Raw genomic sequence first — 26190 nt, forward strand, 5'->3', positions numbered from 1 at the left:
CAGGCTTTGCCCTTATATAATATATTTAAATATATTTAACAAAGATCATGGCATCCGGCCCACTCAATTCCTGGCAAATAGATGGGGAAGAAATGGAGATAGTGACAGATTTTATTTTCCTGGGCTCCAAGATCACTGCAGATGGGGACTGCAGCAAAGAAATTAAAAGACGCTTGCTCCTGGGGAGGAAAGCTATGGCAAATCTAGACAGCATCCTAAAAAGCAGAGACATCACCCTGCCAACAAAAGTGCGTTTAGTCAAGGCTATGGTCTTCCCAGTTGCAATGTATGGCTGCGAAAGTTGGACCATAAGGAAGGCTGAGCGTGAAAGAATTGAGGCTTTTGAACTCTGGTGCTGGAGAAGACTCTTGCGAGTCCCTTGGACTGCAAGGCGAACAAACCGGTCAGTCCTAGAGGAGATCAACCCTGACTGCTCTTTAGAAGGCCAGATCCTGAAGATGAAACTCAGATACTTTGGCCACCTCATGAGAAGGAAGGACTCCCTGGAGAAGAGCCTAATGCTGGGAGCGATCGAGGGCAAAAGAAGAAGGGGATGACAGAGAATGAGGTGGCTGGATGGAGTCACTGAAGCAGTCGGTGCAAACTTAAATGGACTCCGGGGAATGGTAGAGGACAGGAAGGCCTGGAGGATCATTGTCCATGAGGTCGCGATGGGTCGGACACGACTTCGCACATAACAACAACAACAAATATATTTAAAATATTGTTGAATTGCTTCTTCTAACAAATTAATTCTCCTCCAAAATATTTATATGGCCAAGCAACTAATGTTAGTAGCAATAATCACTGTTGTACAAAGGCAATCCCAAAGTTAAAATAGTGGTGGTAACATACTGACAATAATGAAAGAACAGCACAAATAACTGCTAGTAAGATTTTATATACAGTTGGTGTTGTCAACAATTTTTATGGGTATGGGTGTTTCAAAGCACTCAAAATTGTGGTGCCTACACCACACTTACCTCACCACCCCCTTTAATTTAACAGAGTGAATCTGTGCATACATTATTTCAATGACATAAATCTGCTCATTCCAGTGAGGCAAGTGACACCGTATGCAGGACCTCAATGACAGGATTCAGAGGTTTGTAGGCCTGCTGCATACAGAGTAGTTGAAAGGCTATTTAAACTGCCTGTTTTTCTTTAGAAAACCCACTTTTCCAACTTGCTTTTGGTCCTTCTGGGGAAACATGACTGACACAATATTTCACCAGTTGAAAGGGAGCAGTGATTTCCAGGGAGAAACAGGCAAAACCATTTTTTTACTTTATATTTAATCCCTAGCAGCTGCATAGTATAAAACAAGTTTTTTCAGTGACATGTAGTTCTTGTTATAGCTCACTAAATTTCTATAAAATTTTTATAAAAGGTACAGTATCGTTTTCTTCTGTTATCTGGATCATTAACTAGTATGTAATCAGTGCAAATATTTCCACAGGCTTATAAGCAAAACGCAGCAAAATAGACAAGGATTACAGGCCTGCTGTTTGCAGCTGCTGCTGTGCAACCCACATGCAAACCCAGCTATGATACTTTATGAGATGTCTTTTGGTTCTCTGCAGGGTCGGTTTATCCATTTAGCACATATAGCATGTGCTATGGGCCCCGCATGGATCATGGCTGTAGCCTCTCTCCTCCCTTAGAATAACACCCCTTTCCACTGTTGTGGGCCCTCTCTGACCCCAGTCTGGCTGCCCCCATCTCAATTGTACTCAGCTAGAGCCCCACAAATCCTTAAACTGGCTACAAGTCCCACAAATCCTTAAACCACTCCTGGTTCTCTGTCATGATTAGAAAACCAGAAGGTTGGGCCCTACATTCTGTTAACAACAGTTACACCAATGGAACAAGCATTTCCATTGGTGGAGCAACAGACAGTAATTTCTGCTGCCTTCACACCTCCCAGTGCAGAGGTGTGCTATTCCCTCCCTGTGCTATTCCCAAAGGTTCATTAAGGGTCTCATTACACAAGACATTGGATTCCAGTTGCGTTGGGAGAAACCCCAACCTAATTTATGTCAGATATGTACCCAAGGAATAATCTTCAAACGTACAGGAGGAACTAGTAGTCCTAATAGAGGAAGGAGACTATGACCTAATAGTAATCACAGAAACTTGGTGGGATAATACTCACAACTAGAATACTAGAATTGAGGGGTACAATCTATCCAAAAGGGACAGATATGTAAAGAAGAGGGGGGGTGTAGCAATATATGTTGAGAATCTTTATACCAGTGAAGAAATACAGGAACCTGAGTATGAAAGCTCAGTTGAGTGTATTTGGGTAAATATAAAAGGTGTAGAAAATGAAAATGTGGGAGTCTGCTACAGACCACCAAGCCAGTCAGAGGACTTGGATGTAAATCAAATTACACCATTCTCAAAGACAGGGAAAACAGTGGTCATGGGTGACTTCAATTACCTAGATATCTGTTGGAAGACCAACTCTGCTAAAAATACAAACTCCATTAATTTCTTAACTTTATGTTGATAGATGGAGGAGGAGGAGGATAGATGGAGGAGGATGGATGGATGGATGGATGGATGGATGGATGGATGGATAGATGGATAGATGGATAGATGGATAGATGGATAGATGGATAGATGGATAGATAGATAGACTTCTCTTGCCGAAAGTTTCATTTCCCAGAAAGTAGAGACAGGAACCAGGGGGGCTGCTATTGTAGACATGATTTGCATCAATAGGGAAGAACTGATAGATGAGGTGGAAGTAGTGGGCACAGCTGGTAGTAGTGACCATGTGATTTTGGAATTTTCAATTGTGGGAAAGAGAAAACCTTTATGTAGTCAGATGTATACACTGGACTTCAGAAAAGCAGATTTTAACAGTCTTAAAGGTATGTGGCGCAGAGTGGTAAGGCAGCCGTCTGAAAGCTTTGCCCATGAGGCTGGGAGTTCGATCCCAGCAGCCGGCTCAAGGTTGACTCAGCCTTCCATCCTTCCGAGGTCGGTAAAATGAGTACCCAGCTTGCTGGGGGGTAAACGGTCATGACTGGGGAAGGCACTGGCAAACCACCCCGTATTGAGTCTGCCAAGAAAACGCTGGAGGGCGTCACCCCAAGGGTCAGACATGACTCGGTGCTTGCACAGGGGATACCTTTACCTTTACCTTTAAAGGTATGTTGGGTAGAGTCCCATGATCAGAAACACTTGAAGAGAGGGCTGGGAGTTTCTTAAAAGTGAAATACTGTAGGCTCAATCGCAAACAATTCCCTTGAGAAGAAACGATGGAAGGGGCTTAGGGAAGCCAAGGTGGCTCAATAAGAAGCTGTCAAATTATTTGAGGAATAAAAAACATACATTTAGGAAATGGAAGGAAGGCTTTATTACCAAGGATGAGTATTATCAAATAACCAATGATTGTAGGGAGAGTGTTAGAAAAGCTAAGTATGAACTTAGGCTATCAATAAGTGCTAAACATAGCAAAAAAGGCTTCTTTAGTTTTATTTTAAGTAAGAAAAAGAGTAGGGACTCTGTAGGACCACTGCAAGGACAAGAAAGTGAAATTATAACAGATGATTAAGAGAGGACTGAGCTACTCAACTCCTATTTCTCCTCAGCCTTCTCTTGTGAGGGAAATAGTGCTTAAAGTGGCAACAAGGGGAATTGGAATGGTGGCTTAGGATCACTCTGGGGGCAATCTATAAACAGCTAGTTTCTTTAAATGAAACAAAGTCTTCTACGCCAGATAAATTGCATCCAAGGGTACTAAAAGAACTTGCAGATGTGATTTCTGAACCTTTGTCCATTATTTTTGACACTTCTTGGAGTGTGCCAGATGATTGGAGGCAGACAAATGTTGCCCCCATCTTCAAGAAAGGGAAAAAGGAGGATCCAGGCAACTACCAACCTGTCAGCTTGATGCCTGTAGCTGGCAAAATTCTGGAACAAATCATCAAGCAGTCAGTTCTTGAGCTCCAAGCTAAGACAATGGCTCAAATGGTGTACGGCAATGGTCCCCAACCTTTTTATCACCGGGGACCACCCAACGCCGGGGACCACTCACCCGGGGACCAATCAATGCCTTTTACTGAGGCCCGGTGGGGAGGGTAGTTTACTCCTCTACTCTCAACCACTGCCCTAGCGCTCTCTGATCACTATGGTAATGTTTAAACATCCCTTCAAAATAAGATACAGACACGCCACAACAATGAAGTGTGTTGTAAAGGGCTGGGGGGGATGAAGTAAAGGGCCAGGGGGGGGAGAAGGCGTCCTTCGGGGCCCACCTCCAATTAGTCGAAGGACCAAATGTGGTCCGCGGCCCACAGGTTGGGGATCGCTAGTGTACGGGACCTTTTTAGGGCCACCAACCTCTTGCTTTGCCCCACTTGAGCGGGTTCAAACAAAATTTCTTAGAGCATTACTTCAGGTTCCAAACTGTGTTTCAAACTCATGGATACGCCTAGAGACAGGGTTTCCAAAATTCAAAGTGAAAGCAGTAACTTCATCCATCTCCCTCTGGTTAAAGGCACACTGGGCCACAGCTGGTTGACTTCCTTCAATCCTCTGTGACAATTTTAAGTCCCAGTGGCTGTTGGCCACCGAGAGGGAAATAATAAAATTAGGCTTTTCCTCACTTTCACTATTCGGGTTGGGGTACGATCAGAAGAAAATTGTAGTGAAACAAAGGATTGAGGACACAGAGCGTCAAACTGACCTTTCTCGCTCCCCTAGGTATGGTGCACCACTGTGTTCCAGATATATTCAAGCCTCTGCAGACTATCTCTCCTATTTGGAAACAAAATACTATAGGAGAGCATACACACTAGCTAGATGCTCTGCGTTACCTTCTGCCATGCTGGTGGGTCGCTTCAAGAAAACCCCATTAGCTGCAAGACTCTGCCCCTGTAATTCCAGGGAGATAGAGTCAATCGAACACGTCCTCTTAAGGTGTCCTACTTTTAGCTCTGAGAGAAATAAATTCATCCTCCCATTACTCAGGAATTCCTCCACCAGCTCAAACAAAGAAAAAGTAAAATTCCTCCTGTGGAATAGTAGGGGCCATATTATTAAGCAGGTTGCCAAATTTTGCGCGCATGTGCTTAGCACACGGGAAAGACAACTTAATTTTAAGTGAAGATTTTTAGAGGAATTTTACTATGTTTTTTTTATAATGTACCCATCAATTATACAATTTTATATATTTTAAATTTTGTACTGGCTCCCTGATTTTGCAATTTTCTACTATGAAATGTTTTTTCTCGCTATCCGTTTTATCTAGTCACAGTGCTGTATTAAAATAAAATAAAAATAAAAAATAACAGTTCTTGAGCAGCTAAAACAGAGAGCTGTGACTCAACATATGTTTTGCAAGAACAAGTCATGTCAAACCAACCTTATCTCTTTTTTCCAGAAAGTGACTACCTTGCTGGATTACAGGAATGCTGGGAATGGGCCAGAACGAATGGGATGAAATTAATTCAAAAGAAATTCTGTCTAAACATCTGGAAGAAGTTCCTGACAGTTAGAGCAGTTTCTCAGTGGAACAGGCTTCCTCAGGAGGTGGTGGGTTCTCCATCTTTGGAAATTTTGAAACAGAGGCCGGATAGTCATCTGATGGAGAGGCTGATTCTGTGCAGGTTCAAGGGGTGGCAGGTTACAGTCGATGAGCGATAGGGTTGTGAGTGTCCTGCATAATGCAGGGGTTTGGACTAGATCAGTGGTCCCCAACCTTTTTATCACCGGGGACCACTCAACGCTTGACAATTTTACTGAGGCCCGGGGGGGGGGGTAGTTTACTCCTCTACTCTCAACCACTGCCCTAACACTCTCTGATCGCTATGGTAATGTTTAAACATCCCTTCAAAATAAGATACAGACACGGCAAAACAATGAACATAAGGAACATTTTATTTTCATTGAAATTTTAACTTATGACAACGACAAATCAATGGGAACCCTGAGCTTGTTTCTCTGCAACAAGATAGTCCCACTTGGGAGTGAAGGGAGACAATGACACCCGAAGTGTGTTGTAAAGGGCTGGGGGGGGGGTTGAAGTAAAGGGCCGGGGGGGAGAAGGCATCCTTTGCGGCCCACCTCCAATTAGTCGAGGGACCACATATGGTCCACGGCCCACAGGTTGGGGATCGCTAGACTAGATGACCCAGGAGGTCCCTTTCAACTCTATTATTCTATGATTCTACTTTCTGTCCCCATTCTGTTCCACAGCCTGGTGTGGGAGGGATTACCTATAGGTTTTCCCTGGAAGAGGAAAATAGCAACGTTGATGTCAGGGAAAAGAGTCGGTGAAATGCTCCTTTCCTATCTAGGAAATGGAGGATGTGCACACATGTGCATGAAGAAAGAAACATATGGGAAAGTGTACTAATGCTCTTGTTTTATTCATTCAGAGTAAACTGTGTGTATACATGTGTGATCTCTTCCTTCCCACAGAAGAAGACAGAAACAGCTGCAGCAGGAAGGAATTATAGTATCAGTGGAAAAAAGGCAGGGAGTAACTTTTAACTGCTTGGAGAGTGACAGGTCTCTGGCAAAGAACCTACTGCCCACCCCCTGCTCTTGCATAATCTGTACACCGCCCGTGGCGCCGCGGGCGCCACGGACTAAATAAAACAGTAAGGGGTTCTGGGGCGGGATGTGTCCGGGATGAGGAAGGGTCCGGATTGGACCCTTCCTCATGACAGACAACCGGAGGGACCAAACGGCAGGCGCAAAGCGCCTGCCGATTGGTCCCTCCGATTCCCAGCCCCAGCAACTGCGAGCCGCGCTCAGCGCGGCTCGCAGTTGCTCCCGGCCTGACGTGGTGGGAGGCGCGAAGCGTCTCTCACCGCGTCAGGCCGGCCCCAAGGAAGCCCCCGCCGCAAACACAACACAAGACTCCAGCCGCCAAGAAGCTGCAGAGAAAAAAGAAACACCCCCGGAGGAGCCTTTCGCCGCTAGCGCGACGAGAGGCAGCAGAAAAAAAAACCCCTGTAGGAGCCTTTCGCAGCTCCAAGCCGGCGCGACAACGAGAGGCAGCAGAAAAAAATTAACCCTGTAGGAGCCTTTCGCAGCTCCAAGCAGCAGAAAAAAAAACCCTGTAGGAGCCTTTCGCAGATCCAAGCAGCAGAAAACAAAACCCTGAAGGAGCCTTTCCCAGCTCCAAGCAGCAGAAAAAAAAACCCCTGTAGGAGCTCCAAGCCGGCACGCCCACGAGAGCTAGCAGAAAAAAAAAACCCTGCAGGAGCCTTTCACAGCTCCAAGCAGCAGAAAAAAAAACCCTGTAGGAGCCTTTCGCAGATCCAAGCAGCAGAAAACAAAACCCTGAAGGAGCCTTTCCCAGCTCCAAGCAGCAGAAAAAAAAACCCCTGTAGGAGCTCCAAGCCGGCACGCCCACGAGAGCTAGCAGAAAAAAAAAACCCTGCAGGAGCCTTTCACAGCTCCAAGCAGCAGAAAAAAAAACCCTGTAGGAGCCTTTCGCAGATCCAAGCAGCAGAAAACAAAACCCTGAAGGAGCCTTTCCCAGCTCCAAGCAGCAGAAAAAAAAACCCCTGTAGGAGCTCCAAGCCGGCACGCCCACGAGAGCTAGCAGAAAAAAAAAACCCTGCAGGAGCCTTTCACAGCTCCAAGCCGGCGCGACAACGAGAGGCAGCAGAAAAAAATTAACCCTGTAGGAGCCTTTCCCAGCTCCAAGCAGCAGAAAAAAAAAAACCCTGTAGGAGCCTTTCACAGCTCCACGCAGCAGAAAAAAAAAGCACCTCCTGGTGTCCCCTGGGTCCTAGCGCCCATTGCATTCCTGGTTGCAATGGGCTTTCTTGCTAGTTCTACTTATAATGCTTGGAATCTAAGCCTTACTCATGGCATAAAATGTCACACATTTAATCCTAGAAAATTTATCTTCAAGGAATGTAGTAAATTTGGCTGTTTCAGATTCATAGGAAATATTTAATTCCCCATCAAAAGATGGTAGCAATTCCACCAGTTTATGAAACAGTATTCATATTAACTCAACATGCAGAAAGCAATGGAGAGAACTATTTGTCTGGCAGGAACAACTGCATTACTTGGCAGGATGCTGACATTTCTGAAAGTTTTACTATTTTGGCAGATTATGTATAACAATACAGTTGTAAACATTTGTTCCTTAGATTCTGAAAAAAAAGATGTATTATGAATTAAATATTTCAGAAATGCTTTGGCAGAACATGCCACCAGGGGCTGTAGAAGTAATTCAATAGTTTGCCTTATTAAATGTTTTTACTTAGCATACAATTTTACAATTATCATTGATATGGGGAAAACAGATAGGGAGAAATTCCTTCTATCTTTAAACCACTCCTGCGGAGCGGTAAAAATAAAAGAGTAAGGGCTAGGTGGGAGGAGAAAGGGGCGGGGGCGAGTCCATGATAAAAACTCAGAGAGGCCAATCATACTGTTTTTACAGTGGCAAATTACAGTGACAGTAATTTTCAAGGGCATGACTTGCTGAATTCCGCACTAATCTCACTGTGATATTTAGTGATTCTCACCTTATGGAATACTCCCTCATCCTTATTTCATACTCCTGACACTGGCAATTGGGGAGAGAGGGACATGGACATCCACAGTTGATGGCAGCCTTCCATAAAGTAAGAGCTACTATTAAAGTAGTATTTGTCTAGAATTCACAACTCTAATTTCATTTTCAGTAGCATATAGTGAATGCAAGATGCGCTCAGAATCCAAGAGAGCCCGTTTGGTGTAGTGGTTAGGAGTGCGGACTTCTAATCTGGCGAGCCAGGTTCCATTCTGCACTCCCCCGCATGCAACCAGCTGGGTGACCTTGGGCTCACCACGGCACTGATAAAACTGTTCTGACCGAGCAGCGATATCAGGGCTCTCTCAGCCTCACCCACCTCACAGGGTGTCTGTTGTGGGGAGAAGAATGGGAAGGCGATTGTAAGCCGCTTTGAGGCTCCTTCGGTTAGGGAAAAGCGGCATATAAGAACCAACTCTTCTTCTTCTTCAAATCATGAGAGAGATCAGTTCTAAAATCAGGCTGAGTTGATGAAAGTAAGTCTAGAAGTCTATAACTTGATTAATGAAGAAATTCAGGGTTAATCTGATGTAGCCTCAGTATCATGAAATCTAACACTTCGAACCCTTCAAATTCAGTATGAACATGTATGTTTGCTATAGATAAGCTTTAAAATAAATGTGTTTTTTCTACTGCAGAAAGATTCCTTTAAATATTAAAACTCTTAAAGAGAAAACAAGTTTATCTCAATTCTCTGGAGTTTCTCAAAGCTTTCATCAATCATGCTGTCATAGATGCATACAGAACTTTTTTAAAAAAATCAAGAAATCCAACTGGAAGCAAAGATGTAAGCCAAAGGAGTGTGTGTTCTGTTTTTTTTTTGTTGTTGTTTGTTTTTCCTGAATACAAAGAACACTGTTTGCTTACTGAACCAGTTTCAAAGTTCTTTATAGCTTTAAGGAGATGGATTCACTGAAAGCATTTGACAGGATCATTTGTGCAACTGGAAAAAGAAAAGGGAGGGAAGCAATCCAGCATGCTGAAATGGCTTCCAGCCATTTTGACCTGGCACCTGAGAGATGCATACACCCAGCTGTCAGCCTGAAATTACATTTCAGCCCACCATTTTGCTTCCCCCCTGCTTCTAAGCAGGCAGAAATTAAAGGGACCAGCTTGAACCAGACCGGCTCATTTTGGAAGGATTGGGTCATCAGGGTTCAGGAGTTTGTTTTGTGAACATCCTGAACTGAACCAGAATTTTCCGGTTCGTTCAAAAATCGAAAACTTTACCAATTATACCAGTGATGTAGCCAGTCATTTATTTTCATTGTTTTTCTTTCCCTTCCCAAGCCATGGCCATTAACTGATTACTGAACATCAAGGGGGCAGAAGATCTCTTTATTTTTCTACACCTATGGGTAGCATTCTTCCATGTGTTGTCCTCCTGTACTGGGTACTCCTCTACTTGTGAGATACTTTCCCCTCCTTACCTAATTGCCCTCCCAAGAGTGCTTCATAAGCTCTTTACCCTCCTTTTTCAACCTTTTTATTGTGTAACCCCTGAAAAGTTTTGAAGGCCTTGAGGTAACCCTCCAGTGATCAATTGGCCACACCACCCTGCATTTCTCCGGAAGTTACATGTCACCCCCTTTCTCACCCTCCAATCTACCCAGCCACCGGGAGTAAAACATAAAGAAACAATCATCCCCAACCAATTCTAAGAGGACTCACCATACTGGAGAGTGGTTGCCTGCTGGGACCAAACTGCCAGGCCACAGTGGTTGGTGGGAGCTAGAGTGGTCTCCACCCTCTCACCCCCAAGCCCAAAAGTGGCTCAGCAGCCTGCTCTACCAGGCCAAGCCTGAGGCCATGGTAGGCCCCTCTCCCTCCAACCCACTCATCCAGAGTAAACAAAACAATCCCTGTCCAATCAACCCACACTGAACTCCAGCCCCCACCAAAAGGTAAACCATGATAGAGGACCACAACAAAGTTTTTTATGGCCAGGGCCCATTCCTTCTCCCTCTCCTCCAAGGCCATGATTAGCTGTATTGGGATAAGGCGAATTGACCCGCACAAAAGATCTTTTTAAAATCTTTAAAAAATATGTTTTAAAAAAAATTAAATCCTTCCACCCCCAACCAGTATAACCTCGCCAGGGCTCTGGCGTAAATCTAGTGTTATGTATAACCCTGGTTGGGAAATGCTGCAATAAACAAGAACATCTTCTCACTTCCAGCTAAGATGTCGTTCTGAGAGGGTTGCAGGGCATCTGCTCTGCTATCTCTGAAGCCTGACAGGGGTCAATCGCGCAAGCAATTGGCAGAAAAGAGGAGGGATACGCAAACCCCACCTCACCTTTCTACCCAGGAAGTTCTTGGGGCCACGGACGACTGCCATATTCTATCTCGGACTTTCTTTTCTCTCTTTAATCTTAAAGCATCTGCTTCAACCCTACACAACGATTTACTGCAAATGAACATTGTGAACTGAGGGGAGGACATCGGCTGAGTTCCAAAACATCATTTACTGCAAGTATCTCTCGTTTTTTTTCTCCGTCTCTCTTCATGCATCAAAGCCCTTTGTCTCCCCCCTCCTTTTACTCTGCTCTGCCCGAAGCCACCTCGTTATGAGGCAGGCTAATTCTCCTAACTAAGCAGAAGAAGGACTTAAATCAACTCAAATTAACTGGCAAAAGCTCTCACTGCAATTGTTTTGGTTTTCGGAGATAAGAGATAAGAGCTGTGAATGGGAAGATCTCACGAGAACTCTGTTCCAGCACGAGAATATCTGCCTTACTGACTTCAATACGTCACATGCCTGTGCCGGAACGTTAGAGGATAAAACAGAGGACCTCTACTGGCCACTTGTAAAATTGTTTGAGGCAGGCTGTTGTTTTTTAAGTCAAAAACATGTCTATGTTAAAAAGATTGGCTCATCTAATAGAGAAACAAACCCAAGATTTCAAAGCATTTACAGAAGGATTGGTCAAAAATATCTTCAAGGAGAATCCAAGATGGCAAGGAAGAAGTCTCCAACAGAAATGATGGATCAATAACAGTGGCTGATGACAGCTCTAAACAAGGTGGAAAACCAACAGTAGAAGAGAAATCTGAAATTCTGGAGACGGAAAAGGGGATGTCAGAGTTCTGCAGCCCAGATAAGGACACCCTTTTTAAAAAGACATACAGCCATCTCAAAGCAACAGTGTACAAAAATCAATCAAAAGATATATGGATCTGTAGTGAAAGTAACCGATTTAAAGGAGCTCTTTGGGGGGGAAAATTGTATTGATACTGGAGTCCTGGAGATGCAACGGCCTCAAGATTTATCGATGCATATTCTGCGGGAAAGAGTACAACTGCACTTTCAACGCCAAAGGCCAATGGGACAGAATATAAGTCTACGGGAACAACAAGATGTAGCAAGCCTCGAGATGAGACCCCCTTAAGAAGACCGAAAGCTCATATTGTTCTATGTTTAATGCTAAGCATTTAATCTAAACCTGGAAACTCACTATTCTCTGTATTAATAACATATACTATATTCTATATTTCTATTTTTATGAAAAAGGGGAAGCAGTGTTTTCTTCTCTCTTGTTTCTTTTCTTTTGTAGGCATATAGGTAATATAATCGTTAGTGTTGGAAATATAAAATGGGGTTTTCCCCCCTTATTTTTTATTTTTTCTTTATTAGTGTATTGTTATAGGGCCAAAGCTCACACTGATCTATAGAAAATATTTAATGTTAAGCTCTCAACTTAAATCTGAAAATATACCTGTCAGGATGGCTCTTAGAATGGGTCAAGTATAAATTATTTTGTAGATGTATCTGTATTAAGGATAAGGAGAAGCTATGAAATCCCCTTGTAATTTTTTTTTTGTACATCTTTAAGGCAAAGCCCTACTTTCTTTTCCCTTCATTAGAGTATTGATACAGGGCCAAAACTCATACTGTTCTACAAGAAATGTTTAATGTTAAGCATCTAACTTAAACCTAGAAATATCTGTCAGGATAGCTCTTAGATTGTATCAAGTAGTTAACGTGAGGTCTACGATCTCTCAAGTAGGTTGATTATTAACAACTTCTCTTTTGTATATCTAAATAGGCCTTTTTTAAAAAATGTAGTGGAAATGTGGATGGCTCTTAGACTCAGCTTTGGGCAAAAGTTTATATCATTGTGTAGTTAATGTGGGGTTGTACATTTTCAAATGATGATTATATTTTATATTTTACTGTTCTTTGTATTAATAACTCGTATTGCATCCTATATTTCTATCTTTATGGGAAAAAAACTTTTATATAAAAAAAAACACAAGAACATCTTAGAACACATCCCAGAATCTTCTGCAATGTATAGGTTCTGCAGAATGGTTCAACATGTGAACCAAAGGTATTAAGAGCAATAAGGGGAAAAAACATTTGGAGGAAAAGGACAAAAGTAATGAAACTGACTTTATGACTAAACTGCAAATGGCCTTATTTCACAGCTCAGTAGATTTCAACAGGCAGGAAGAAGAAATTTCAGCTTACAATCACCCTCCCTTCCTCTCCCCACAACAGACACCCTGTGAAGTAGGTAAGGCTGAGAGAACTCTGACAAAACTGCTCTGTGAGAACAGATCTGATAGGACTGTGAAGCACCCAAGGTCACCCAGCTGGCTGCTTGTAGAGGAGTGGGGAATCAAACCCAGCTCTTCAGATTAGAAACCATCACTCTTAACCACTACATCAAGCTGGCAAGAGGTAAATGGCTTTTCATATACATATATAAAATCAGGTGATATGACCATATTTGTCAACGGGCCATGAAGGGGTGGAAAGGGGAGGGGTCCCAGTCATAAAAATCCTTGCTGGCTGGGGTTCGTCGCATGTGATAGCATCTGGAGTCGAGAGAGGTAAATACTCTCATTTTAACTTAACTTCATGGGGGGGGGGGGTGACAGGGAATGCTGGACAGGGGGATGCCTGCCTCAGCCCTGTTCCCAGCACAGTGAAGTAGGCTGCTGGATTGTTTCTGGTGTTCAAGACTGGGGGGGGGGGGATGATGGAGCATGTTATATCACGTGGGAGTGTCTGGGTGATATCATTTCTGGTGACATGTGACTTCCAGGAATATGGCAGAGAGGTGTGGCCTGCTGGCATCACTTCTAGGGCTCCTCAGAACCTGAAGAATATGTCAGGGCTTCTCATCGGTAAAAAGGTTGAGAACGGCTGACCTACAATAAAGAAATGGAGGATCTGCAAGGTGATCATTTATTCAGGAAAAATGTGTGCCTCCTCTGCAGGCCACCTTCAGGCTGCCAAAAAGGACACAATCAATATTTTGTAGATTTCAGAAATACTATTTTTCATAATTGAGATCTCCCCACCCCTTTTTCAACTGCCTTTTAAAAAGGACAATCTTAAAGTTTTTTTTTTAAATATCAAATTTAATTTGTAATTTTAAGAGAGAATGAAGAAATGATTCACACAGTATACTAAACCACATTCAGAACTACCTCTGGGGAGAAAACCAGAAATGGACTTTTCAGTGGCCTATAGTTCTCAAAACTCTTTCCTGGGAGTAAGTCCATTGAATGAAATTCTGAGTAGACCTGCTTAAAGTTGCTTTCTAAGTACCATGCAGCAACTGATCCATATAGGAAGCACATCCTTTAGTAGTTCCAGCTCTCCTCTACTTGTCTTCCAGCATCAGAAAAAGCTTATGAAATAAAAACATTAACAGCTGTTACTTAAAATGGAACAGGGACTTAGGACTGATAAGATACAAACTTTGTTTTTTTTAAATAAATATTTTTGTCACAGCTGCTTTTAAATATTAAATAGACAGCTATGAAGCATAAAATCCTACCAATGATGCATATAGATAAAGTAGAAATGTGTCCTGATTTTCATAACTGTTAACTACATGCAGCTCCCATTGATTTCTTTGGGAACTGGGAGTCACTCCAAACTTTCATGAATTAGGCTGTTAGCATTTTCTGCTCTTCAACCTTTCTTTGATATGCAGAAGAACATTACATGAAATGTTCTGAATGAATGAAAGATCTTGTAAAAATAGCAAATCCTGATGATTATGCAACTTCAACATATGCATGCTTATTTGTAAGTCTAAATTATTCAGTGGAGCCTGTGAACAGTTAAATAATGGCTATGGCTGTTGTTACAGCCATTCAAAACTAAAATATTTTAATTCCTCTATTTTCAATTCCTCAGTACTAGGAAGAAATAGGACAAGTATCATCACAACACTGGCTTCCACTAAGAAACCGTTTCTGGAAATGAAAATCAATGTGTGCTTTCAGGTGATCCCAGTTTTGGATGCAGACTAATAAACTGAAGCTTAATTCCAATCAGATGGAAGTGTCACTGGTGGACAGAGGTATAAGGTGTCACCCATTCAGGATGGAGTTGCTCTCCCCTTAAAGAAGGCTTTCTCAACTCTAAGGTTGCTTGATAGCCCTTGAAGGGTTTTCTGAAAGATGAATGAAAATAGCTATTATGTGTAAAAGGATTGTTTATATTTTATTAAAAGGTGAGTTCACACCTATTGACTGGAAATATCTGTACATGTCTGAATACTGAACAGGTGATGTCACCGATGTTGCAGTCATTAAAAACATGCCTATATAAAACAACTATTACTAATGACATTATTTCACCTAGACCCAAACGTCCTTTACTTACGAAAAGATTTAAATATGTCATGTCATGTAAGTAATCTTGTTTAGAGTATATTTGAACATGAAGAAATCAGTATCAGATTGTCTTTAAGCATACATTACTCTACAGTGCATGTAGATTATAGGGCTAGAATTTTACATTATGTTCTAGGTTGTACAAAGGCAAATGTGTTTTCATTGCTACAGCAACACACAAGAGAAAACATGAATTTCAAAATGGGAAGTTAGATTAAAATCTGTGATTCCCCTTGGTTATTCAAATCATTTTGGAATGAATTATTTAAATCAACTTGATCATAATGCCTTCTTAATAAAAACAATAAAGTCAGAATAGCAGACACTGTATTACATTTAAGCACAATATTTTCTGAGCAGCTAGTCAGCATACAACCCCCCCCCCCAAAAAAAACACCCTTAATGTAACATAGAGAAAACCATGCATGAACTCAAAGATGTACCAGACAAACATATTGGGCCATCTGAAGTGGCTATAAAAGATAAATACCTTTGAAAAAATGGTTTATGAAATTAAACAGTTTGAAAAAGTTGCATTGACCGACTATTCTCATGGACATTTTAGTTTTTCAGTTATCTTAGAACATATTTATTAATTTAGGCACATCTAGAGATGGCAGTAGCCAAAGGATAGTGTCTGGGTGGCAGGTTGACATGGATAGAGAGGTTGTCGAGAGGCATTTAGCTGCACTGGATGAGTTCAAATCCCGTGGGCTGGATGAAATGCACCCGAGAGTGCTCAAAGAACTTTCCGGAGAACTTGCACAGCCCTTGTCCATCATCCTCGGAACCTCTTTAAGGACTGGAGATGTCCCAGAGCAGTGGTCCCCAACCTGCGGGCCGTGGCCCGGCACCAGGCAGCAAAGGCCATGGCGCCGGGCCGCGGCTCCCTCTCCCCGCCCCCCCCCGCAGTAAAAAACTTCCGAGGCCGCAAGCTTGCGGCCCGGGAAGCTTCTTACTGCGGGAGGGCGGGGAGAAGGAATCGGGGCCGCGCCCCTGTGGGCGCGGCCCACGGACACGGCCTGATGTGCGGGCGCAGCTCGCGGGCGCGGCCTGATGCGGGGGTGCAGCCCGCGGGCGCGGCCCGATGTGCGGGCGCAGCTCGCGGGCATGGCCCGATGCGCGCGGGTGCGGCCCCGATGCCCTCAGAAAGGTTGGGGACCACTGTCCCAGAGGACAGGAAGAGAGCAAACGTTATTCCGATCTTCAAAAAAGGGAGGAAGGATGACCCGGGAAACTACAGACCAGTGAGTCTGACCTCTGTTGTGGGGAAGATAATGGAGCAGATATTAAATTATATCTGCAAACATCTGGAGGACAATTTGGTGATCCAAGGAAGTCAGCATGGATTTGTATCCAACAGGTCCTGTCAGACCAACCTGGTTTCCTTTTTTGACCAAGTAACAGGTTTGCTGGATTGTGGAAATTAAGTTGATGTCATTTACTTGGATTTTAGTAAAGCTTTTGATAAGGTTCCCCATGATGTTCTGATGGATAAATTGAAGGACTGCAATCTGGATTTTCAGATAGTTAGGTGGATAGGGAATTTGTTAGAGCAGTGGTCCCCAACCTGCGGGCCGCGGCCCGCCGCCGGGCCGCAAAGGCCATGGCGCCGGGCCGCGGCTCCCTCTCCCCACCCCCCCCCGCAGTAAAAAACTTCCCAGGCCGCAATCTTGCGGCCCGGGAAACTTCTTACTGCGGGGAGGGCGGGGAGAGGGAATCAGGGCCGGGCCGCGCCCGCGAGTGCGGCCCGATCCACGGGTGCGGCCCGCGGGCGCGGCCGGGCGCGGCTCGCGGGCGCGGCCCGATTCGCGGGTGCGGCCCGCGGGCGCGGCCGGGCGCGGCCCGATCCGCGGGCGCGGCCGGGCGCGGCTCGTGGGCGTGGCCCGCGCGGTCCCTGCGGGCGCGGCCCGATGCCCTGCCGGTCCCCAGCCTAATAAAGGTTGGGGACCACTGTGTTAGAGAACCGCACTCAAAGAGTTGTTGTCAATGGTGTTTCATCAGACTGGAGGGAGGTGAGTAGCGGGGTACCTCAGGGCTCGGTCCGATACTTCTTAACATATTTCTTAATGATCTAGATGAGGGGGTGGAGTGACTACTCATCAAGTTTGCAGATGATACCAAATTGGGAGGACTGGGAAATACTCCAGAATATAGAGACAGAGTTCAACGAGATCTGAACACAATGGAAAAATGGGCAAATGAGAACAAGATGCAATTTAATAAAGATAAGTGTAAAGTTCTGCATCTGGGTCAGAAAAATGAAAAGCATGCCTACTGGATGGGGAATATGCTTCTAGGTAACACTGTGTGTGAACGAGACCTTGGGGTACTTGTGGATTGTAAGCTTAACATGAGCAGGCAGTGTGATGCAGCGGTAAAAAAGGCAAATGCCATTTTAGGCTGTATCAACAGGGGAATCTCATCAGAATCACAAGATGTCATAGTCCCATTGTATACGGCACTGGTCAGACCACACCTGGAGTACTGTGTGCAGTTCTGGAGGCCTCACTTCAAGAAGAACGTAGATAAAATTGAAAGGGTACAGAGGAGAGCAACGAGGGTGATCTGGGGCCAAGGGACCAAGCCCTATGAAGATAGGTTGAGGGACTTGGGAATGTTCAGCCTGGTGAAAAGGAGGTTAAGAGGGGACATGATAGCCCTCTTTAAGTATTTGAAAGGTTGTAATTTAGAGGAGGGCAGGATGCTGTTCCCATTGGCTGCAGAGAAAAGGACGCGTAGTAATGGGTTTAAACTACAAGTTCAATGATATAGGCTAGATATCAGGAACAAATTTTTCACAGAGTAGTTCAGCAGTGGAATAGGCTGCCTAAGGAGGTGGTGAGCTCCCCCTCACTGGCAGTCTTCAAGCAAAGGTTGGATACACACTTTTCTTGGATGCTTTAGGATGCTTTGGGCTGATCCTGCATTTTTTTTATAAGATCTTTATTTTTATTTTCCAGGATTAAAGATAACTGCATTGAGCCTGTATGGCCCCTTCCATACTCTATGATTCTATGATTCTAACAACTCAGTAGTACAAACAAAGATTCCATTTTGACATGGTTAATAACCATGAAAAAGCTCTTTCGGGTAATTTACTCTTTTAAAAGTGCCTTCTCTGGCTCAGTAGAAATTAAACCAGGCTTTCTCAACAAGGATTTTCATGAAATCCTGCAGTTTCTTGAAGGCCCTGGAAAGGTTTCTTGAAAGGGTGGGTGTTAATTAATTTTGTATATATTTTTTAAATTTGTTATCGGGTGATATGACCATATATGGTCATATCAACCCAGGCCCAAATAAAATGGACAATGGCCAAAATGGGCTAGAGAGGGTGGGAAGGGGAGGAGCCCCAGGTGGGCATGTACACAGCCATGCTTCCTAACCATATTCTGCACGACTGAGCCACTTCTGGGGTTACTTAAAGCTGGAAGAATGTTTCAGGGGTTTCTTAATGGTAAAAAAAAAAGTTTAGAAAGGCTGGTTAAACAAAAGAAATTTTACTACCTTATTCTACACACACATATACTTTCTCACGTAACTACATTACCATTATGAAGCAATTAATAAGTAACAATGCAGGTTTTGTACTTTTTAAACTATATTTAGATTAAATATTTTTTCAGTGCATCCTCAATTGTCATCCATTTAAGTATAGCAAAATATGATTTTGTTTATGGATTTTTAGTACAATGAACATGTGTGCAGTATTTTTATCCACTTATATCCACTGAATTGCCATATAATATAGAGGGCTATTGTTTAAGTCACAGAAGTCTAAAGCCCCCTTACATGTGCAGAACTAAGGATGTTACCCTTTGATTCTCTGCCCATATCTCTTTTTTTGGTCCACATTCTTGATTCTTCTCTCTTTTTGCCTTACATCTTTTTCTGATAAAACTAATCCTGCGGGATTTACCAGCTTTCCGCAGGGCCTGCAAAACGGAGTTCATCCGCCAAGCTTATGGTTGAGGCTGGCGCCTCCATGGTAGATTGGGGGCCCCCCTCCCTTTTAGGGTTATATTTGCGGTGATTCTCTATTCCTTCCCTAGGGTTTGAGCTATGTGGTATAATGCCACCACCACAGGTTTGGTTGGGTTAGGTTGGGTTGTGGGGTTTTTTAGGATGTTTTATTGTATTAGGGATTTTATGGGGGGGGGGTTATGATATGTGATCCGCTACAAGCCTTGTGGGAGTGACGGACTATACGTTGAATTAATAAATAATAAATAAATAAAGTTTTATCTTCCATTTGTCCTCTGCTTGACTGTGAATCTATAAGAGAAACCTTATATAGGCCCTTATTTGTAGATGTATGTAGTATATTCAGATCCAAAAAACTGTGTTACAACTAAAAGAGGTCTTTATTATTTTTCTCAAAGAGCAGCTTCTCCCTCCTATCCTCATAGCAAACTGCTTTTGAAATGAAAAATCTTTCAAAAGCACCATGATCAGAATTCTCTGTAGGAATACAAAATGGAGACTCCTCTGAGTAGATACAGCCTGAATTCATATGCATTTACTTAGCTTTTTTTCCCACTACTGTTCAGCACTTCTCTTGTTTCCAGTATTAATTACAATTTATTTAAATACATTTCATTGATACATTTCTTCCACAAATGTAGTACTCAACTCAATCACTGAAGTGATCTGCTGCTATTTCCTTCATAAAACTATCAAAGTTAGAGAGACAGTATAGAGCATCGTTTCTCAACTTTTTTACTGTTGAGAAATCCCTGAAACATTTTTCAGGCTTCGAAAAACAGAGAAGTGGTGTGCCCATGCAGAATGTTTGGGAAGAATAGCTATGTACATGCCTACCTGGGGCCCCTCCCCTTTCCACCCCCTCCAGGTCCATTGTTGGTCATGGGGGGGTGACATGACCATATATGGTCCTATCACCTGATAACTATTTAACAAATTATATATATACTAGAAATTAAGCCCGCTGTGCTGTAAATACAGCGGGCGCTAGCTGCCGTAGTGTGGGGGTCCGGGTGGCTCTCCGGCTGGACATGCCGCCCCCGGAGCGGTCGGTGCCTTTGGGGGCCTCCTCCCCTTTTCCGTGGCCATACTCAAGGGGGGCAGGCTGGTAGGCTGTGGGTGCCGTTTCCTCCGGTGGGCACCAGTACCGCAGCGAGGCCAGGGAGTCCGGGTGGGTGGCGGCGAGCAGAAGGAGTCCATGGCAAAAGCGCGCACATGTCTGGTGGTTGCTGCCATCAGGGGGCAGCAGCGCAGCCCCCAAGGGCTCAACGCGGTGCTGGCAGCACTCCGGCTTGGCGTCGTTGGCGGGCACGGCCTGCAGTTGTGGCCAGCGGCGCGGCAAGGCCTCGTGGATGATGCGGGCAGCAGCGGGAGGGCGCATGGAAGTGCGCACGTGCGTGTTTGGGACCGGCATCGTGGTGGCAGCCACACGGCCCTGGCAGTTTGGGTGCGGCGGTGGACCCGATCGCAGGGGAGAGGCGGCAAAGTGGCCGAAGTGGCAAGGAGTAAGTAAGGGTGGGGAGAAGGCTTTGTGGGCCTCCCAAGGGACATGCAGGGTTAGGGTGGGAAGGGCGCGGGCGGTGGCGGGCGGCAAGGCAGGTGGGGAGGTGCAGGGGGGGTAGTGGCCAAGTCCCTGGGCAGGCATGGGCTGTCACTGGGTGGAGGGAAAGTAGGTTTCCCTGAGTCCAGCGGCGTGGGGCGACCCTCCTCCCCGGTGGCCATCCCGGTCTTTGGCCGAAGTCCGCTGGCGACTCACCAGCCAGCAGCAGCACTGGCCAGGATGGCGGCTTGGGAGGGCTGGAGAGTTGGTGGCGCAGTGTTTGAGAGATGGGCCAAGTAGCCAGTGGGGAGGCGCTCTTCGCGCGCCTCCCAATTGGCCACTTGGCCCTGGAGTGCCACTCTGAAGAGCGAATCAGGAGCCATTTCGCGGCTCCTGATTCGCTCCTCCGAGTTTTTATCCTGGACAGCACCCGCCCACTCTCCTCCCACTTAGCCCTTACCCTTTTATTTGATACCGCGGAGCGGTTTACAGATATATATATATATATATATATATATATATACACACACACATACACACACATACATACACATACATACACATACATACATACATACATACATATTAGCAAGAAAGCCCTATTCCAACTTGGAAAGTTGATTGGCCCTATTCCAACTTGGAAAGCCAGGACACTCTCCACCCCCAGGGCTGTTTCCCAAATATTAAGAGGAACAATGGATAAGGATATAATAATGAATTCCCACCCATTCAGGAAACCCTTCCAAGGGTGTCAAGAAACCTCAGAGTTTCATGAAACCCTGTTTGAGAAAGTCTGATCTAGAGGCTGGAGTCAATAAAGTCAATGCATCACAATGGAACCACTAGAGCACTGAAGTGCTATATTGTTTGAGCACTACAGTGTCAAATTAGAATTTTTTTTTAAGCCTGCAGAAGATTGCACAATGAAAAGTGGAGGGGGTGGCATTATAGGACACACTATGGACATTTTAAATCTCACACCACAGCGAATCAGAAGCACAAAGAAGGGATAGAAAATGGAAGCTTTCCCTCAAAAGCAGCTCAACTACACAAAGAAGAAAAGTTTTTTTTTTTTAAAAATCCCACTTTTCACTACCCAAAGGAGTCCCAAGGAGGTGTGCAATTACTTTCATTTTCTCTTCCCTTTACTAACCTGATGTAAGCCAATTACTAAAACAGGCCTATCTGAAACAACAGGAGAAAAAATCCTTTAGCAACCAGTTACTAAAATGGAATAGAAAGGCAATTTGAAAATGGCCAAACTCTTCTGCAGCTATTCATTGGAAGGAGGCAAACTCAGAACTGTGACTCAGTATGGAGACACAAAGTTTACTTATATCTTCTAATTCTGCTGATCCATTCACTAGGACTGATTAAATGATCCAATGATAGTCAGAGCAAATGAGATAGAGAGGAACACAGATTCGTGAATCATGCAGAAAATAAGCTAGAAGACTATGAAGTTTGCTATGGTTAAAAAGCAGCATTGAGGCCCTAACTGGGTTAAAGTTTCAGGGGGGGAGGACTTCACATGTGTGACCACATGTGAATAGTGTTAATTTTTTGCAACAAAAAGATATTGTATGTACATTCTAGTCAAAGCCAATGCAGTACTTAGTTAAGAGAGTTGTGGGCTTGGTCAAGCAATTCTCGGGTTCAAATCATACCTACCCATGAAGCTGTGACACAGATTGGCAAATCAAACTCTCCTACAGTGCACCAAGAGATTTCAGCATCTAGTTTAGCTTCTGTTTCATACTGTTGCTAACCAGTTGTCCTAGAGGGCAACTGTCTCTGAATATGGATGTACACTTTAGTCACTGTGGCAGCTAGTAATGACCCATCTTTCATGAATTTGTCTAAAGACATTCATTGTAGCCATGAATTCCACACTGAATAAGGAAGCATTTCCTTTTGCCAGTTAAGAATCTATTTCCCAACTATTTCATTGGGTACCCTAAAGTATTACAGAAGAGGGATAAAAATGTCTCTCTATCCACTTTTTTTCATCCCAGGCATAAATCTCATATTTGGGGGAGGGGTTGTGTTATTTTGTTGCCTTTCTTCATAGGAAAGCTGCTCCAATTCCTTAATTGTTTTGTTGCCCTTTTTTGCATCCTTTTTTCAACTCTACAACAACCTTTGTGAGATATGGCAGCTAAAACTGTAGGCTACTCCACATGAGACCAACCACAGATGACAGTATTGGATCTCATTTTCAATCCCCTTCCTAATAATCCCCATTGGTGGTTCTATATTAGACAGGAAAAGACAGGCAGATGAGTGACTAGCATATATAGTCTTCCATCAGTATTATAAATATACATGGAATAATAAAGTAAATCAAGTCTTGTGCATTTAAAATGCCATAAATGCCACATCACTAGCTGGGGGTTAGGAGAGTCAGGGTTTACAGCCCTAGTGGTCTCCACAGGCTAACAAAAGAGAGAACCTGCTAGTGTTGGTCGCTGCAGAGTCTCCTCCAATTTATTTCTCAATCATCCATTTTGCCCTCATCGCCATTAAAACTTTTTACATAAGTAGTTATGTCAGATGCCCCCCGCTATCATATACCTGCATGAAACGCCTCCACTCTCTTCCAGACAACAAAAGGAATAGATCTGATGCACACGGAAGAGATTGAAAAGATAACTGAGGGAGGGAAGTGCTACCTGGATTCTGCTTGCCAGCGCCAGGGTCCCTGGGAGCGCCTTCGTCTCGGTGAGTGTCCTAAGCCGCAGCACGCTCCGCTTGATGGATGGGCAATGACAGGGACGGTTCTTGCTGCGTGGGATGTGAAGGCAATTAGATCCCTCCGGCACGCTCCCTCGCGCGCGCGCTCACCCCCACCCAGCCAGCCCCCGATTTCTTCTGCCTCCCGTCCCATCCCGTCCCTCAACCTCCACGACCAGCTCCAGCTGCCCTCCCCTCCAGCGCCTCTTGCAGGCGCAGGACTTCTGAGGCACCCCCTCCCCGCCCACAACCATCCTTTAAGTTAGCCGAAAAGTTCGCTCAAAGTAGTCCGCCCACCCGGCCAAAAGAAGCCCCAGTCAGCCCGCCAGTGCTCCTGCGCTTCCGCTGCTCGAGGCGCTCTCTGCCGAAAGACCTGCGCCAGCCAAGCGGCCGGGACTCACTCCTGCAGGCCGAAGGGAGCGGAGGAGAGAAGACGTACCTTGGCGCTGCGGGGATCGCTTGGCCGCCGGGTAGCTCTTTTCCCGGGGGGGTGGGAGGGGGCGGACGAGGGCGGACGAGGGAGGCGACCCCTCCTCCTCCTCCTCCTCCTCCTCCTGCCGCCGCTACTCCGTGGCCCGTCCTTCCCCCTCAGTCCCCATGTTGTCCCCCGGCTGGCTGTGGAACCGTCGCCCCCGCCCACTGGTCTCTTCGGCCTTCCTCGGCGACAGCGGCCAGGAGCAGGAGGCGGGAAGTGCAGCAGCTCTCGCTGTGCCTACCTGTGCGGCTGCAGCTGGGCTGGGGACCCGGGAAGCCGACCAAAGGCTGGAGGGAGCATCACGTGGCGCTGGAGGCTCTTGGTGGCGCCGCCGAGGCCATTCATTCCGTGACCGGGACGCACAAGTTGGGCTGGACTCGCGAAGGCCCCGAACCCGGCGGCTACAACCCTCCCCCTCCGCCCCCTCCGCCCCCGCACCTGGCGCAGTGTGACAATCTCTGGCCTTTATTCACGCAAACGCTCACCGTTATAATGCCTCTGAGCATGTGGAAACTTCATTTGAGCCGACTCGAACCCTGAAACTTTTATTCCTAGAATTCCATAGCTCTGCAGTTTGTCTACAGAATTTGTGAGGCTCTCCCAGGAAAGTTGCCCCAGAATAATTGAGTTCCTGAAGATGCCCCAAGCTACTCTCCCTCCTTACTGTCATCCACTGTGGGCTGTGAAATCTTGGGGAATGGCATGTAGGAATATAAACTAGTATTCATTTGCAAACTATGCAAATGCAAACTATGCAGATGTATTTTGCCTGGGAGGGCAGCTTCTTCTTAAATTGCTCTTACATCAGGAATAGCCAAGCAAACAGAGGCAGTGTAAAATTACAAGCCACAGCTGTAACTAACATAAGAACAGAATCTTAGGAAGACACTAGTCCAGTATATTGGCCACCCTTCAATCAAGATCATGTCACTTTGGAAATAATCTTAAAACAATAATCTTGTGTGGTTTCATGAGGAAAGACATGCCCCTTATATATCAAGACAAAACATGTTTCCCACCTCCTCTGCCCAATGTGATAGCATCATAAGAAAACTCCTAATGGAAAAAGGCAAAACAAAAACAGCCTGGACAGAGAAATCCAGCATCATGTTCTGGGACTGTTCAAAGTGTGTGATAAAGGATTAAATGAGGAAGAGGATGTACAATCCGTAAACCAAACGTACAGATTCACACAAAAGAGGAAGCAACTACAAATACTTCAGATTGTGCTATATTCAGATTATACTATATTCAGTATAGTGGTTATCAAGGCTAGGTAGCAAACGAACAATACCAAAAGATGTGCAAGGTCTTATAAACTATAGACTAAAATAAGAAAGAGGTACCAAATGTGCAAATAAAAAGTGAAAGATACAACTCACTAGGTCAGCCTTTTCCAGTCTTTTGATCATGGATAGACCACTGAAATATTTTTCAGGCCTCAAGGTATCGGGAAGTGATGTCAGCTGCTTATGCTTCCTTGCTAAACACCCCTAGAATTGTTTTCCAAGACACATGAAATAATAATAGTGACCTAGTTCAATACTAGCAAGTTATTATACCATTTTAAATGGCCATGTAACATTTTAAAACAGCAAGCTCCTGCAGTAACCCTTGGAAAATGCAATATGCAGCTTTTTTGTAGTGGCATAGAAAAGTCCTTGAATGTTTATTTAGTTCAACCATATGTACCAGCACAAAATGGTTCTTGGGACAGTTTCTGAATTTATAACAGATATAAGAAGAGCTGTTTTTATACCCTGCTTTTGACTATCCAAAGGAGTCTCAAATCAGCTTATAATCACCTTCCCTTCATCTCCCCAGAGCAGACACCCTGTGAGAGAAACTGCTCAGTGAGAACAGTTGTAACAGGATTATACCTAGCCCAAGGTCACCTAGCTGGCTGCATGTGAAGGAGTGGGGAATCAAACGCAGCTCACCAGATTAGAAACCACCACTCTTAACAACTACACCAAGCTGGCTATGCTTTGCACAATCCCATTAGTACCATTACTCAGAGATAACCCTATGTTGATTTGACAGATATATAGTCAAGTCTTTATTATTACCGTACTAGACCAGTAGTCAAATTACAAGGTACATAAAAACATCTGGCATTAACAAGATAAAATAATCATTGATAACTTAAATATTATAAAAAAAGATAAAAACATTCCAGCTATAAGAATCATTCTGGTTTTAAAACTCACAAGCATTATCTCAAGCAATTGAGACAATCTCTACCTAAGTTGTTCCGAAT

At 44.5% G+C, this 26190-nt stretch overlaps 1 protein-coding gene across 4 annotated transcripts in view; it reads right to left on the bottom strand.

The window, feature by feature from the left end:
• The window catches only part of LEPR (leptin receptor), a 104411-nt gene extending 80090 nt beyond the window's left edge, over positions 1-24321 (bottom strand). For 2 of the 4 annotated variants that reach the window (XM_077333437.1, XM_077333440.1), the window contains exons 1-2: positions 23895-24002; positions 23395-23506 (exon numbers count right to left, since the gene is read on the bottom strand). The gene's annotated coding sequence lies outside the window, so the exon portion shown is untranslated. Of the gene's footprint in view, positions 1-23394; positions 23507-23752; positions 23837-23894; positions 24003-24171 lie in introns of those variants that run through there. The other 2 variants (XM_077333438.1, XM_077333439.1) reach the window with 2 other exon arrangements.
• Between the last annotated feature and the right edge of the window lie 1869 nt (positions 24322-26190).

The sequence above is a fragment of the Paroedura picta genome, chromosome 4, assembly GCF_049243985.1.
Source record: "Paroedura picta isolate Pp20150507F chromosome 4, Ppicta_v3.0, whole genome shotgun sequence".
NCBI classification, from domain to species: Eukaryota; Metazoa; Chordata; class Lepidosauria; order Squamata; family Gekkonidae; genus Paroedura; species Paroedura picta.